The sequence below is a fragment of the Sabethes cyaneus genome, chromosome 3 (assembly GCF_943734655.1).
Source record: "Sabethes cyaneus chromosome 3, idSabCyanKW18_F2, whole genome shotgun sequence".
In the NCBI taxonomy this organism is placed as follows: domain Eukaryota; kingdom Metazoa; phylum Arthropoda; class Insecta; order Diptera; family Culicidae; genus Sabethes; species Sabethes cyaneus.
The window spans coordinates 64,689,335-64,701,517 of NC_071355.1; the positions used below are offsets into that span (position 1 = coordinate 64,689,335).

At 42.3% G+C, this 12,183-nt stretch overlaps 1 protein-coding gene across 1 annotated transcript in view; it reads left to right on the forward strand.

The window, feature by feature from the left end:
* The first annotated feature begins 1,158 nt into the window (after positions 1–1,158).
* Positions 1,159–12,183, forward strand: part of LOC128742070 (uncharacterized) — a 175,001-nt gene continuing 163,976 nt past the window's right edge. Inside the window, exon 1 of the mRNA XM_053838270.1 lies at positions 1,159–1,248. The gene's annotated coding sequence lies outside the window, so the exon portion shown is untranslated. The remainder of the gene's footprint in view (positions 1,249–12,183) is intronic.

Below are 12,183 nucleotides of genomic sequence, written 5' to 3' on the forward strand. Positions count from 1 at the left end.
CATATTGAATAACGATCATCGACGTTGTGTTTTACAGGAACTGATAAGGTTTAACTTCTGAAGATGTGAAACCAATCTTAGTCTTTCGGCAAAATTTGAGAAATTTCTGCGCTTTGAAAAGCTAATAATCCCGGATTACTGTCTGTTACGATAATATAGTTCGATTGGTAGTAACCGAAAGGTAAAACATGACGTATGTCATTGAACTCTTCTAGCAGCAAGCGGAACTGGCTACTTTTATAACTCCAACCAGTTTTAACCTTTTCGCTAAAACACTTCTAACGATCGGACCATCAATCATCGTTCCCTTAATTTTTCCCGAACTCGTTCCGCTGAAAAGCAGTTTTAGGAACCGGCACCGGTCAAATCCCGTCGAGCGACACGCCGCACTTGAGAAGCACACGAAGACGGACGTTAGTCGTTCACTGCCTTAAAAAGTAACACAAATGGATTCTCGAAAAACAAAGTCGTATAGAAAATCCCACGCCATCTTGTTGCTTTTTAAGGAAAATCTGCCCTGTTCTGCTGTGTGGTTGCTCGGCATGGTATTTGTTTCCCTACCGCTGTTGAAGCGTTTTGCCGGTTGGCCATCAAGGTTCCAAGACTGGCGACGCCATTTCATTACCGGAGTCTGCAGTGGTCAATCAACTCAATGCCATGCCGCGCCGGCCAACCAGAACCAGAACCTGTCCAATTTCTCAAATCCTTGAAAACAAGCTAAGCTTCTGCGGGCAAGCCCGGGCGGAAATGTTTTGCTGGACCATTTTAAGACGCCAGACGTGAACTTGGTAGAAGAGGTACACTTTTTCAATGACCGCACCGAATAACGTCATCGTTGAGTAGATGAAAAACGATCCTCTTGTAAGCTTCGTAATTGGACGCACAATGGATTGGTTAGAATTTAGTATGCTCGTTTGAAGCCGATCAAGGAAAGCTATTATTTTATGGCTTAGTGTTAGTTATTGGTAAAATGTTACGATTTCCTTTTCGAGCACAGCAAAGCTGGAGATTTAGCAAACAAAAAAACTATGTTTGAGTGACAGATAAAAAAATCTTATCCGTAGATTCTAGTAACTAATGTTGGCAGAACTGAACTAAGCCCCTCTTTCCTCTTTCACTGCTTAATTCCAGGCGAATCACCATCGAAACGACTGCTGTTTGATTACCCGAGTCCATATCTGTATGGTAATTATCATCCGTCGCCGAGTGACGATCTGGTCGCTTTATGGTTTGGAAGTAACGGAACAGGTTAGTACCGAACCTATAGTATTATTATTACATTTCGAATAAGAAAAAACAGGATTAAGGGGGAGAAATCCCCGGCAACCCCGCCGCGGCAGGGCAGCCATCATTACTTTGGGAAACATTCGGCGACGCCATTTTATCCGGTGCGACGACTCCACAGCAGGTCCGCTTGGATGAAGTAATATACCTATACTTGATGTGTAAATGAGAAGCACACACCCCTTGTGAGTCCCCTATGGACGACGGTCCGAAGTGAAGGGGCGTTTTATTGGACAGCCTCCATATTAGCAACGGCCGGCGGTGAACGTATTGTTTTTAAATCGGTTTATGAAGCTCATAAACGGAAATTGAATCACGGATAGTAAATAGAATTATTTTATTGGTCTGGTAATACCATACCGTAGCCGCAGTTACTTAGACTTGTATTGGATTTGTTTCATTTGAAGTGTTATTCAAATGGGGCTTAAAAGTTTTTTTAAATCAAATAATGTCGTATCAGTAATGTTTATGTTTACCTTAGAACAGATAGTTGTTTCGATAATAATTTTTAGAAACTACGTGTTGGGGAGAAAATCAATTGGAATTCTTAGAAATGTACTCAAATCGAGTCACTCAAATAACAAATCATGTTTACCGACCCTCAAAAAGCTAGCTGAAACGCCTCCTAGTAAAAAAAATTTGCTGTGTTGACTTATGCATTATGTGAATGCAATTTCCACGCAAAATGCGGCCAGCAGTCGTCCCTGCCCTGTGTGCTGGAGTGGTGACAGGATCTTCCAACCTAGTTATGCAGTTAAGTGCAATTGTAATCCGGACATTCCTTCTGCTGATGTATTTCCCGCTTCCAGCTTGGAATCGCCACGTGCAAAGAGTTTTGTTTTGAAGCTTTCTGAACACGCCAATGACGTGGATGGTATTTGTGCATACTATCAGAATGTGCGAGGTTTAAGGTCTAAAGTGGATGACTTATTCCTTGCATCTAATGACTGCAACTACGATGTAATCATGCTAACTGAAACCGGTTTGGACGGCTGCATCGATTCTCTTCAGCTGTTTGGATCCGCCTTCAACATGCATCGTTGTGATCGTAGCTCGAAGAATAGTGACAAAAAGTAGTTTGGTGGTGCATTGATTGCTGCTGCTCTACAGTTCCCTAGTTCGCTGGTCACCTTAAGACATGGCAATTGTCTCGAACAAGTCAGTGTTTCTGCTATCATCAAAGGAATGAACTTTTTGCTTGCTGCAGTTTACATCTCACCTGACAGAAGTAAAGTTGTCAAGTTTATCGATGAGCATATTCTCTCAATCCGTGAATTACGTGACATGGGGTCTTCAGAAAGAAGAATTCTCATTTGTGGTGATTATAGCCAACCGCGAATTTCTTGGTTTAATGGAGAGGATGGAGTACAGTACAACAATTTTCCCGAGCAGGAGCGAAGAGCAAAATAATATAAAAACAATATCAAACTGTGTTATAATGGTATATTTTGTTATTGAATAGATATGGAGATACATTGATAACACGTTTGTTATTGAGTAGATATTTGAAACAGTGGTTGTAAGATGAGTATAATAGCTGATTTTTTTTATCAGATCTTATTTTGGCCTTAAAATGACATTCGATATATTTCATACAATTTTTTTTATTGATTAAAAAAATTTTAGATTATAAATATTTTATAAAAGGATTTTTTAATATCTCATATACTACCGCATTTGTTATTCAATACCTTAATAATACTAAAAGATGTAACTCTGAATACAGTCATGTTATTGCTTTGTTATTCAAATAACACAAGTAGTTATTCTTTTAGTCTTGAAGGAGTAAAATTTTAATATTATTTTTTGTTATTTTACCAACTATGTCAGCCAAAACAAGACCAAATTTTGATATGAGTTATTCGATTTCCAATAGCACATTTTGATATTATTTTGCTATTCGCTCCTGCTCGGGTTCTCCCGCTTCCTGCTGCTAGTGCTGTTGTGGTCGATGAATTTGAATTCCTGAACTTAAAACAAGTTAATTCACTGCGTAATGATATCGGACAAACACTGGACCTCGTTTACTGCCTTCCTGAATAAGAGATCGCTATGCGTCGGGTCATCCTGTTGATCTTCCCCATCCTCCATTGGATTTATTCTTGCCTATACTGTTTCGAAATTGCGTCTCTGAACTATCGTCGTAACTTTGATGTTCTTGTGGACTACTTTTTGTCCCGGGATTGGGCTACTTTATTAGACGATATCAATGTGGATGATATGGCATTGCGGTTTTGCGATTTTATTTGCACCTGGCTGAACGAGAATCTTCTCAGAATTAGACCTCTTTTAAAACCTGTCTGGAGTAACAGTGAGTTGCACAGATTGAAACGGCATCGAAACGCAAAGCAGATACTACTTCGTAAGCAACGAACACCGCAGAATAAACGCGCTTTCAAATTTGCCAGCGATGCATACCGCAGGCTAAATAGTTCTCTATACAAATCACACGTACTGCGGACGCAATTCAGATTTCGAACTAATCCAAAAAGCTTTTTGGACATTCGTAAACTCTAAGAGGAAAGGTCTATCACCAATTGCGAATAGATTTGTGGGAACTTATCAAGCCGGCTTCGTCGAAGGTCGGTCTACAACGGATCAAATATTTACACTGCGGCAAATCCTCTAAAAGGGCCGTGAATACAGAGTTCCCACGCATCATTTATTCGTTGACTTCAAAGCCGCATATGATACCATCGACCGGAAAGAGCTATGGAAAATCATGAACGAGAACAGCTTCTCCAGGAAGCTCATCAAACTGTTTAAATCTACGATGGATGGTACACAGTGCTGTGTTCGGATTTCGGGTGGATTGTCAAGTTCATTCGAATCACACAGAGGGCTTCGTCAAGGTGATGGTCTTTCATGCCTGCTATTCAACATAGCGCTACAAGGTGTTATGAACCGAGCGGATATCATCACGCGGGGCACGATATTCAACAAATCTAGTCAATTCGTCTGCTTTGCCGATGGCATGGATATTATCGGCAGAACATCTGTGGCGGTGGCTGAACAGTACACCAGACTAAAGCGCGAAGCAGAAAAGATTGGGTTAAAGGTAAATACGTCTAAAACAAAGTACATGCTGGCCAGCGGAACCGAGGCCGAACAACACCGCTTGGGCAGTAGTATATTGATCGACGGCGATGAGTTTGAGGTAGTCGATGAATTTGCCTACCTTGGCTCACTGGTAACGGCGGACAATGATACCAGCCGTGAGATTCGGAGGCGTATTATCAGCGGAAGTCGTGCTTACTATGGGCTCCACAAGCAATTGCGGTCGAGCAGACTCAGTCCCCGTACAAAGTGCACCCTGTACAAGACGCTTATTAGACCGGTTGTTCTCTACGGGCATGAAACATGGACAATGCTCGAGGAGGACCTGCGAGTGCTCGGAGTTTTCGAACGACGAGTGCTAAGAACGATCTTCGGCGGCGTACAGGAAAACGGAGTATAGAGGCGGAGGATGAACCATGAACTCGCACAGCTCTATGGCGAACCCAGTATCCAGAAGGTAGCTAAAGCTGGACGGATACGATGGGCAGGGCATGTTGCAAGAATGCCGGACAACTACCCTGCAAAGATGGTGTTCGCCTCAAATCCGGTAGGAACAAGACGACCAGGAGCGCAGCGAGCAAGATGGTTAGATCAGGTGGAGCGAGATCTGGCGGAGAGTACTCGGTGTCCGAGGAATTGGAGAGCGGTAGCCCTCAACCGAGTTACATGGAGAAATTTTGTTCAACAGGCTTTGTCTTAGGACGGCAAGCCACCTAAGTAAGTAAGTAAGTAAGAGGAAAGGATCTTCTATTCCTGCTAGTGTGCTCTTGGGCGGAACGGAATCATCAACTGTTACTGCATCTTGCGAATTGTTTGCTGATCATTTTTTCTTCTGTGTTCGCCAGTAGATGTACCACGCAGTTTGATGCTGAAATAGCTGCGTCAGGTGTCCCCGATGGTGCTGTAAATCTGGATATTTTTAACATCACTCCTGAAATGGTCATTTTTTGTGCAAAGAAATTGAAGAGCTCCTACTCACCTGGACCCGATGGTGTTCCGGCTATTATTTTCTCTTGCTGCGCTACTGCTCTTGCCGTGCCTTTAAGTCGAATTTTCACCAAATCGTTTGGGCAACGAAAGTTTCCAACGCTGTGGAAACAGTCCCATATATTTCCCGTATTTAAAAACGAGAAAAGCGAGATGTAAGGAACTATAGAGGCATTACCAGTCTTTCTGCTGGATCAAAGCTCTTTGAAATCATCGTAAGTGGTATAATTCTGAACAGCACCAAAAACTATATATCAGTTGACCAGCATGGTTTTATGCCAGGTCGTTCTGTGACGACAAACTTGATGGATTTCACTAGTACCTGCATGTCACAGATAGAAGCTGGAACTCAAATTGACGCTGTGTACGCGGATATTAAGCCCGCTTTCGACACAGTATATCATCAAAAACACTTGCACAAGCTCTCTAAACTCAGTGTCTCCGATAGATTGACTCCATGGTTAAGCTTATATCTAACAGACCGTGCTTTACGTGTCTAGCTAAATTCCACAGTTTCAGGTGCATTCAGTAACACTTCTGGTCTTTCGCAAGGCAGTAACCTGGGACCTTTGCTATTCGCCTTGTTGCTTAACGACATTGCCATTCTGCTTGGTTCCGGATGCACACTGGTATTTGCCGATGATTTAAAGATTTACCTCGTACCTCGTACCTCGTACCTGCATATCGTTTCGGTGTTGTGCAAGCAAAACAATGTCGCCGGCTAAGTCGAGGTCATTTAGCTGCTCCATCATTAGAGGATTTTAAGACAGTCCTCGATTTGGTCTACTGTCAATTGCTCCAACTAATATCTCATCCATAACGATGAGAAACAGAAGCGGTAATAAAATGCAGCCCTGTCTCACGCCAGCAGTAACCCTTATGGGGTCGGGCAAAACGCCGTCGTGCAAAACCTTGCACGAGAACGCCTCGTACTGAGCCTCGATGAGATGGACTAGCTTATCTGGATCTGGTTGAGTCGGTCGAACGCCTTTTCGAAGTCAACAAACACCAGCAGAAGAGAGTCCTGGAATTCGTTGATCTGCTCCAGTATGATGCGGAGCGTTGTGATATGGTCTACACATGATCGGCCAGCACGCAATCCAGCTTGCTGCCGCCGGAGAGTAGTGTCGATCTTCTCCTGGATCCGGTTGAGGATTACCTTGCAGAGTACTTTGAGAGTAATACAGAGCAACGTGATGCCACGCCAGTTACCGCATTCAGTTAGGTCTCCTTTTTAGGGTCTTTGACCAATGTGCCCTGCATCCAGTCCACCGGAAAAAGTTGCGCGTTTCCTTACAATGCTGATAAGCTGATGCATCATCTAGGCTGACAAAGATGGGTCAACTTTGAGCCTTTCGGCTGAAATACAGCCTATCCCTGGCGCTCTATTGGATTTCATACTCCTGATGGCTGCTACAATTTCATCCAGCGATGGCGCCGCCGAGTTGACGCGATTGATTCGACGAACTGTAGGCGTCATACGCTGCTGGTTTTGTTGGTCCCTGACATTTGAAACTCGGAAGAGTTGCTCAAAATGTTCAGACCATCGCTTAAGCTGTTCTGTACGGTCAGTCAATAGCTGACCAGCTCTGTCCTTTAGCGGCATCTTTGTATTCATCCTGGCACCACTAAGGCGGCGAGAAATATCGTACAACAAACGGATATCACCATTGGCGGCGGCGGTTTCTCCTTGTTCGGCTAGGGAGTTAGTCTAGGCTCTCTTGTCCCGCCTACAAGCACGTTTAACAGCCCTCTCCAGTTCGGCGTATCGTTGACGGGCAGCTGTCTTAGCCGATCTGGTTCGCGCTCACTGAATGCCGGCGTTCGCCTCTCTCCGCTCGTCGATCTTCCTCCAAGTTTCATCCGAGATCCATTGCCTCCGCCCGCTGCGCGCTTTGACGAGGGTTTCATCACTGGCTGTGATGAAGGCGTTCTTGATGCTGGTCCATTGCTCTTCAACGGTTCCACCAGGTGGCAGCTCCGAGGCTCGAGATTCAAGTTGTTCGACAAAGACCCTTTTCACCTCAGGATTCTCCAATCGGCGGCCGTCGTAACGGCATCCGACTTTCTCCTCCCGTTGTTGGACACGTGCGACGCGCAAACGTATTTCAGCGATAACAAGATGATGGTCGAATGCGATATCAGCGCTGAGTTTGTTGCGTACATCAAGAAGGCTCCTTCGCCATTTTCGACTGATGCAGATGTGGTCGATTTGATTTTCTGTTCGGCCGTCGCGGGAAACCCAGGTGACTTTATGTACTGGTCTATGGGGAAAGAGCGATCCACCAATGACCGTGTTGTTTTTACCACAGAATTCTGTAAACAGCTTTCCCCAAGCAACAATATGAGTTTTATTGTACTCTTATGGCGGTCTTCATGACCAATTTTGGTCTTAAATTCCATCATAAGAGTGTAATAAAACCCAAATTGTTACTTGGGCGTTTTCGCTCATCTCTCCTAGGTCATGGCGTCCCATGACGCGTTCAAGGTCCGCGTTGTTTGAGCCAATCTTCGCGTTGAAGTCACCCAAGTGAACTTGGATGTCCCCCTTCGGGATTTTCTCAACAAAAAAGCTCTCTTTCTCCTGCAGGTCGGCATCATCTATTGGCGCATAGCACTGAATAACTGTAAGGTTTCTAACCCGTGTTCTAAATTTGGCAACGATTATTCGCTCGTTTATCGGTACCCACTTCATTAGGGCCGCATGTGCCCCTGGGCTCAGTAGGAATCCAACTCCTCTTTCTCGAGTAGCATTTTCACCTCGCATGCCAGAGTAGAGCAAGACTTGCCCGGATGATGTCTTGTGTTCGCCAGTACCTGGCCAGCGGACCTCGCTCAGCCCCAGGATTTCAAGCTTCAAGCGGCTAGCTTCCCTTGCAAGTTGAGCCAGCTTGCCCTGCTGGGCAAGGGTCAGTATATTCCATGTTCCGATTCGTGTTCGTGTGTTCATGCTAAAGGTCGTTACCAATAATCCAGAGAGATTTCTTCTTTCATTTTCGGTAACTTTTTTTGTGTTCCGGTACAGTAGGCTGTTAAACTAAGGTCCTTATCCCGTTGATGGGGCTACCATCTTAGGGTGGGCGGGAGCCACTGTGCCCCCTTTCCTGTTAGTGTACGACAACCGAGGTTGCGTACCCTAGCCGGCATCACGTGCAGGTAGGAATAGGAGTTAACGAACAGAGGTTGGAATGCACATGTTCACTCTTTACCAACCAATTAAATTACTACATAGGGTAACTTAGCCTATAGTGGACCCTTTACCTATAATGGACCTCGGGTACAGTTTCTGCGTTTATTAGCTTGTGCTTCTTATTTCCGAGGATATTTGACATGAAACAGGAAGTACTAAACCAAACCACACAGTTCAGTTTATAACATTTTAGCTGAATTTAATAATTATTGGCTTAAAATCGAAATTTTCACCAAGTGAGGGTCCATTTTATGGTTAATAATGCGAAATGTCGCCATTAGTAGACCCGCTTCATGCAAAATACACTAGAATTCCTATAATGGACCCGGTCGCAATCCTATTGTAAACCACAAAGTTCATAAAAAGAAAACGGACATTTCAATCTGATTTAAAAAATGTGTAAAATATAGAGATTTTCAACATAAATTGATATTTTTTTAGGCTTAATCGAAAGTTACTCGAATTATAGGTACCATCGGTTGCGTGTTTAGCGTTACCAGTTTAAAATAATTCGTGGAAGAAAACTACTCGTGCACTAACAGGTCCACTAATGGTTAATTTACCCTAGTTAATATATCTGACTTATTCAGTACTATTTTTTGAATAACTTTTCCTAGATACTGTTAAGATCCGGGATAGAAGGTCATAGAAAACTCAAAATAGGTCGTATTGATTCAAAATTTTGGATTTGAACACTTCAATAGCATAGAATTACAGAAAAAATATAGTGAAGAGTCAAAATGAATTTTCTTTTTTTAGCTGATGGCCAGCGATTCCCCACTGTGCGTTGGGGAAATCTGCCCTGATTGAGTATCGTTAAGCACAGTGACAGTGACTGATTGAAAATTAATTTAAGCGATCATAGGGTCGACGATATTTTAATATTTCATGGCTGATGATGAAAACTCCAACTTTCTCAGTGCGGCACAAATATTTGTGTCAAGAAAACCGATGGTTTTTGGGATCTACGAGACGGGGATACTCTCGATTTCAATTGGATTGACTAATGCGGTTGAAAATAACCGCGAAAAAAGATTACTGGTATCACTTGGTGTGTTTGAAGTATCGTCCGCAAGGAAACAGCAAGGAAGCACCTTTTCTTCAAACCAGAAGCGTTTGGGTTTGGGTTTGGGTTTGGGTTTGGATCAGTTTTTTTGAGAAAAATATTTGAAGATTACGTGTCCAGACCTAAATAAAATTATGTTGTAACTTGAAAAAACAAAACAGGATTTGATTACTTGGGAAATTCTGGAAATGTCAAAAAAGTTCAACCCAGAGAAGTTTTAAAAGTGTGCAAAAGAAACTAAGATCACACAATGTAGAATCACACTTTTGAACTTTTCTTCAAAAAGTGAATCAAAATCTGCTAAGTTCAAAGCAAACAATAAAATGGGTAATGTTGTTCTTGGATAGAGCGAAACAAAATGTCAAGCCATTGTATAGTTACAGTAGGGACAACATTGTATTATGAGCACAAAAATGCAATTTTCAATGCTAGAAATGAAAAATAATGCGTTGCTGTTTTTTTTGCTATTATTATATTAGGGTAGATGCACCAGTAATAGTGGGTGTATCAGTAGTGGTGGAAATTTGAAATAATTCATTATTTTGGGATATCAATACTTATCAATACTCAGCACATCTCAGAAAAGACGAAGCAATTAAAAATTTAAATTAGACATTAGACATTTAGATGGCCAATTTTCAATCTCCATCACAGAAAACAGACTAACAGGGTCGAAGAAAGTAATCCATTTTTTGTGTGTAAAATCTGCCGGTGGCGCCCTCCAGAAATAGTTTGCCAAAAAAATAAAAAAATATGCATGCACCTTAACCAATATTACTTTGTGCTGGAGTTACATAGTAGCGATGGCAGCGACATCAAGTTTTAGTTTGCCACTTACAGCCCGTAGGATTACTCGTTGATTACATAAAAACCTTTTACACACTTTTCGTCAATTACCTGGTAGTCTGTTATCTGTGGTCACTTATTTTTACGATATTCATCATACAAAACATGGCTCAACCCTGACAACAATTTGTTTCATTCTGAAAACGCCTGCAATTTTACTATTTTTCTTGCAAGCAGCATTTATTGTTATATACCTTGTCTATAGACCTTTGCAGGAATGTATTTAGATTGCTGAAATTCGTTTTTAAATGGAAATTAAAGAAAAATGCCAGTAGGTGGCCCAGCCACATCGACATACCCACACTGTCGAATGAAAACAAATCTGACCACAGTGTCAAGCTACCTTCAAGCAAATTTTAAATATATCTCCTCTACGTATTTTTCGAATTATATCCTACAACAAAACGTAGAAAACAAGCGAACGACCCCGACTGACGTCTGTCACTTTGGTTTGTTATTCTTTTTCTTTTTTTTCTATTTAGCGCCAGAAGAGCTACTCATCATTAGCTTGCATCTCGCTTTTACAGGTCGCGTTACCATGAGCCTCGGGGTATGACTGCTCTTCTATTATTTACTCTAGTGAATTCTGCGAGTCGGATGCTCTTCTATGTTGATTTAATTTGCACGTTTTCTTCAAGTACATGTTCAATTTCGTAAGGTTAATTAATTTTAAGGTGAACACTAAAGGTCTAATTTGTCAGAGCGATGTTGTGGGATTAATAAATTTTGGAAAATAGAATTAAATATTAACCTAAGTTACCGGTTTTAATTGTTCACGCGATATCAGTTGGTAGAATAAAACCGCAAGATATCCTGTATGATATAGTTATTTCTCAATTTTTATTAGCAGCTGTACCGTGCAATTCCCATTCAGTTCGATGCCATAACGTACACAGTTTATTGCAAGAATGTAAAGTGCGCTAATCACCAGAAAAACGTTTTATGACACGGCAAACAGTGAATGAAACGATTTTTAACGTATTTCTAACTCTCAACACTTCTTCGGAGACTTAAACTTTCCGGTACAGGCGTGTATACTTTCGAACGTTCAAGGTTCCACACCATCGCCATCGATCGGCTCGACGAAGTGTGACATCCGCGCCACAACTGCACGGCAATTCCGCGCTAGGGATCGATTTCGTTTCCTATCTCGCAGCTAATAAAGATTCAAACAAATATTCCTGCAGATCGCATATACATTGGCATCTCATATTTCTTCGCCTGTAAGTTTCTCTTTCTCGCACTCCATTAATTTGAATAATTTTATTTCATTTCCTACAATGTCAAAGGATCGTCCGTGGCCTAGACCAGCGGGCGGGACCACATGTTGGCTGTTTGTGAACTTTTCGCTAGCTACCGGACCCTGAGCGGGCTAGAACCGCGACCAACGGGTGGATTTTCAGATAAGTTCTTCGATGGTTGATGCAATATAAATGTAGTAATCGAAGGTCCCCGGTAAACGACGTGTAATTGCTCCAGCAGATGTTGAAACCAGTTCGTCTGTTGCGGGCAGGCATTTTTGTGCTGAGCATATATTGGCAGGGTGAAATTTATGTCTAATTTAATTTATGGTCTCCTTCGGACATTTCGCGTGTTGTTTTGCGACCGTTGAATACGAAAGCGGTGCTGGATGTGATAAAAATGTAAAGGTATGGATTGGTTAGACTTGACTACAAAATAGGACAAGGTGACAGCCAGCCAGTCAGTATTTGAATTTTGCTGATCTATGCTGTTTTTGCCGGAACGTTTCGAG